Below are 5,765 nucleotides of genomic sequence, written 5' to 3'. Positions count from 1 at the left end.
CATAGGTTTTTACCATCTACAAAGACATTCAATGAGCATTTCACGAGAAAAACGATAAAAGTAGACAAGAGCCTGCTATTCGAAGAAACGACGATAAAACGATAGTTTTAACCAAATTTATATCAAGAAACGTTTATCCGAATGAAAGTACAAGATAAAAGAAGAAAAGAGTTTAAATGGAAAGTGCCAAATCAGTACACGTCAACACGGGATCAACAAAGAACAAACGAAAAAGAAAAATAAAGAAAACTGCCAGTTACTCTTACACGAATCGTGTAGAGCTACACGAAACGTGTAGAATATTGGTCATACGCGAATCGTGTAGCCATACACGAAACGCGTAATATTAGGCCAGAATAGTTTCCAGAACGTGATAATGGGGCGGCTGGCTTTTGATTTTTAAAACAATTCTTTTTCTTAAAATGAGCTACAGCAAAGAACCAACTAAATTTCACCTACTACTTCTATTACATGTTAAATACGGAGTACAGGGGGTGTGCAGAAAGAAAACACACACAACAATTACTATAGTCAAATATAGTGTCATTTTATTACTCTGTATAATTAGTTTCAAGTATTTAGGATAGTTTCAAATATTAAGGGTGTATTGTTCGTGATGAAGGGTGTTATTGTACGCGTGAAAGGGGTGTTATTATTGTAATTTTCCTACCGTTTGAAGTTAATGAAAGTGAAGATATTTTAGTAAGTTTACTCTGTTAAAATTAGCGTTGTTATTATGTTTGCATATCTATATTTTTATGTTTACCCTAGTGTAATGAATAGCTAAATTTCTATAGTGTTTGCTTAGATGTAAAGCCCCTAGTGAAATGGATTGTTACCATTTGTAAAAGTTAAAATGTAACTTTAGTATTTTTAATATTGAGCCTAGTTAAAAGAACCATTTTTATGTAATTAGGTATTTAACCCTTGCCACTTAATTTATTAAATTTAAATAACGAAAGTTGTTTTTATTTATATAAATTAAGCTTCAACATTAAAAATGATCTAGACGAATTTATGGATAAGTTATTAACACCAATTTAGATATAAACTTTGGTGGTTTGGGTAATATCAATAAGTACATGACAGTGAAATTATAAAAAGGGAAACCGTTATAATTTGGGTATTGGCGAAAGTCAAAACTAGGCTAGGTCTCAATTTAAATACTTGGGGAATAGTAGCTTTCTAAAAAGAATCCGATGAAAATTAGATTTTATTTAGTTAAGTTGTAACCTTATATTTATTCGAAAGAAAAATATAAAGTTTGATACTAGAACATTTTAAATAGGGCGTAAACTTAAAACAATCCATGGACCTAGGGGTGACACATTTAAGTAAATACTTCCATTTATCCTATTTATATTTATTGTAAAAAGTTTTATTACTATTATTTACGAATTAATATTTTAAAATATAGAAAAATACATAAAAACACTAAAATTCGTAACCAGTTAGTTTGTCACATCGTTTTAGCCATACGCGAATCGTGTATGGTATACGCGAAACGCGTAAGCCTTAAACCCGGCTACAGTACCAGTAGGGTTAAAATTAGGGTTAAAATTATTTAATTAGTTTAAAATTAGGGTTTTAGTTATTTTACTATTATATTTAGGTTATTACTTATATTAGTTCTTATAAAATACTTTAATACATGTTAAATCCTAATAATTAGTGTTAATTAAAAGTTTATAATTTATAATTAGTTTGTAATTAGTTAAATTACTATTCCTAATAATTTATATTAATATAATTAAAACTTGTCATTTAGTTAATTTAAATAAGTTTATATTATAATTACTCAAAACAAAATTATAAATATATAGTTTTATTAAAAATTACTATTTTACTAATTACCATCTAGTAATATAATTGTCGCATCATAATTAGTATAATTTCATTTAGTATCTTTTTAAGTTAATTCTTGTAATATTGTAATTTTATTTTATTTAGTAAATTAGTTTAAGTTATTTTCTTTTACTATTATACTATAAATTCCTAATCCAAAACCCCCTTTAATTAAGTTTGACATCAAAAACTATTAAAAACCATTAAACACTCCATCTCCCTGTGGAACGAATCGGATTTACCAACAAACTAAACTGCACGGATTGGACTAGTTGCCTATATATGTGTGAAATCAACCTAAACTCAATAAAATACCACATATACAATAAATCAATTCGTGTAACAAAACAACTCAAATCCGTTCAAAATAAAGGTTACGTTTCACCCTCATCAACTTTTTGGCGCCGCTGCCGGGGAGTTGGCAGTTAAATAAATAGATAATTTTTCTGATTCGTAGTAGTAGTTGGATTTGTACATGGACCGGGTTGTTGGATCACCAATTTTATTGGTCAATAGAAGGATCCTGCCCCTCTGCTGCATCTTTTGGCTATTCGGAACGTGGGCAAAATCAGAAGGATAATCTGTTTGTTTAAAGGTTTTTATCATTGTTTTTATGTTATTCGATACTCTCGAGGAAATTCATTTCCAAGAAAGTTCAAAGTTTTTGAATAAATCCTTTAATTCTTTGTACAATTTCCCAAATTGTATGATCCGTTCAATCCTAAACTCGTTAAACTTAATCCGGAACCTCAAAGAATTAATAAAGGACAAAAACAACAAAAAGAAATAGGAAGTACTAGTAATTTTAAAACACCGAAAAACACTAAAAAAGAGAAACAAATAGGTAACCCTAGATAAACCTTTAGTGAAGTGATCTCATAATAGAAATTAATGTATGAACTTACGTTCCTCCAACGCTGAATTAACTCCTTCACATCCTGAACCCGAAAGAAAATTCCACGAACGCTTAAGAGCTCAAGAAGTAGAATCTCTTGCTAAAAATTTAGAGTCACTTTCCTTAGAATCCGACTCTGAACCAATAATTCAACCAATCATAGAGCCGATTATTAAAGAAGAAGAAGAAATGGCTGATACAAATCAAACGATGGAAGCATTAATGAAGGCCACAAGAAAAGGTCAAGGCCATGCAATCATCCAACCCACGATGAGTGATGGCTTTGAAATAAAAGGTCAATTTTTACACATGGTGACTAATACATGTCAATTCGGTGGAGCCCCAAATGAGGATGCTAACGAGCATCTTCGTAAGTTTGTAAGCATTTGCAAGCTTTTCAAAATCAAAGATGTCACCGATGAAGTTGCATGTTTAAAAATCTTTCCATGGTCCTTAAAAGATGATGCAAGAGATTGGCTAGACTCATTACCAGAAGGTTATATTGAAAACTGGAATGATATGATGGATAAGTTTTTGTCAGAATTCTTTCCTGCTTCAAAAGCAGCAAAATTGCAAAGTGATATAAATCACTTTATGCAAAAGCCTAATGAAACTCTTTATGAAGCTTGGACCCGATTCAACAAAATGCTTAGGGTATGTCCTCAACACGGGTTGAATACATTCCAAAAGGTCCAAATATTCTATAAAGGAGTCAATGTGGCAACTAGAAAAGATATAGATGTTGCAGCCGGAGGTTCGATCATGAAGAAAACACCTGAAGACGCTCACACAATCATTGCTGATTTAGCTTCCCATTCCCATAATTGGCATCAAGAAATAGAATTCTCTAGATCATCAAATGTTGCTAGTATTGAAAGCAATGATGAAATTGCTTCTTTAAAAGTTCAAATAGCAAATCAAGCAAGGCAAATATAGAAAGTAACCAAGAAAATGCATGCTATCAGAGTAGGATGTGAACTATGCCAAGGTCCCCATCTTACTAGAGATTGTGATCAAAGTACAATGGAAGAGCAAGCAAATTTCTTAGGTTACTTACGAAAAGGTGAAATAAACTTCAGTGATTTTCCAGCTATAGAAGCAAACAACCAAAATTATCCTCCTATAAACAGCTATCAAGTAGGAGGACCTTCAGGATCAAATAATAATAACTATCAAAATAATAATAACTATCAAGGAGGAAATCCAGGTTACCAAAATAACCGGAATTTCCCAAATCAAAATCAAAGAAATCCGCCACCAGGCTATAATAACCGAAATCAACCTCAACAAAATTATCAAAATAATTTCCAACACAATCAACCACAACCACTAGCACTTATGCAACCACAACCATTAGCAATTATGCAACCTCAACCTGAGAGAAAATCTGGTTTAGAAGATCTCTTAAGAGATTTTATGGTTAAGCACGAGCAAAATGCAGAGCTCCAAACTCAGCAAATCCGAAATTAACAAGCCACAATACAAAACTTAGAAAGGGATGTTGGAAGGATATCACAGTTACTATCAGAGAGACCACCAGGTACTCTCCCCTCAAATACTCAAGTGAATCCCAACAACCCCCAAACAAGGAACGAGCATGTAAATGCTATAACTACTAAAAGTGGTTTAACTACTAAACCGGAGACTCTTAAGTCCCCGGAAGTTCCTTTATGTCCTTCTGTTTTACAAATACCGGTTGATGAAAATGAGCAAGTTGACAAAGAACAAGAGAAAGATGATCCACCTGAGGTCATACCAAAGAAAAGTGAAGAACCAACAGTAAAGGTGCATAAGGAACCCATTCCATACCCAAAAGCATTAAAAAAAGACAGACTCGCAAGGCGGTATGAGAAATTTGCGGACATGATTAAGCAAATTAGCATTAACATGCCACTCGCGGAGGTTCTTAGGGATATGCCCAATTACGGGAAGTTTTTAAAGGATCTCATATCCTCGAAGGGTAAATACCACGACGTTTCTGCCACATTCCTCCATGAGGAATGTTCGGCCATCTTAAAGAAACAAAATGTACCTCCAAAATTAGGAGACCCTGGTAGTTTTATCATACCATGTATGATGGGTGATTCGGTGGTGTACGATGCACTAGCCGACCTAGGTGCAAGTGTTAACCTAATGCCTTACTCATTATATTTAAAACTTGACTTAGGAGACTTAAAACCAACCCGAATGGGTATTCGATTAGCAAACCAATCATTTGATACTCCCATAGGTATAGCCGAGGATATACTTGTAAAAGTTGGCTCACTTATCTTTCCCGTCGACTTTGTTATTCTAGAAATGCAAGAGGACACAAAAGTTCCTATCATTTTAGGACGTCCTTTCCTAAACACTGCAGATGCTATCATTAATGTCCAAAAAGAACAATTGAGTCTAGGTGTGGGAAACGAGAGAATAATTTGTCACATTGACAAAGCCATGAAAAGACCCACTTCTACCGATGACTCTTGTTTTCAAATTGATGTTATAGATCTTTGTGTCGAGAATGAATTGAAGGAGCTACTTGAAATTGATATCCCGGGGTTAGCCCCGGTAAGTGAGAATGAATACTTCAATATTGATAAAGATTTTGATGAGTTGATGAAGGTGGTCACGGATGACGAGACCATAATAGAAGAAATTCCCATGGAAGAGGAATCGTTTGAGGAAATCAAAAATGAAGATAGATTTCGTATAAAAAATTCCTTAGAAGAACCACCTGTACTAGAGCTTAAAGAGCTACCCAAACACTTGGAGTATGCTTATCTCGAAGGTACATCTCAATTACCAGTAATTATTGCTTCACATCTTTCAGATAATGAGAAGGATAAGCTAATTTCTGTATTAAAAACCCATAAAAAGACTATAGCCTGGAAAACAACCGACATTCCGGGAATAAACCCGTCTTATTGTACACATAAAATTCTCTTTGAGAATGACTACAAACCCGTAGTACAAAGACAACGCAGGCTAAATCCCAACATGAAAGAGGTTGTTAAAAAGGAGGTCGTCAAGCTTCTTGACGCCG

Source organism: Rutidosis leptorrhynchoides, chromosome 11 (genome assembly GCF_046630445.1).
Source record: "Rutidosis leptorrhynchoides isolate AG116_Rl617_1_P2 chromosome 11, CSIRO_AGI_Rlap_v1, whole genome shotgun sequence".
Classification (NCBI taxonomy): Eukaryota; Viridiplantae; Streptophyta; class Magnoliopsida; order Asterales; family Asteraceae; genus Rutidosis; species Rutidosis leptorrhynchoides.
The sequence above is the reverse complement of the archived record's forward strand: the minus strand, read 5'-3'. Positions refer to the sequence as shown.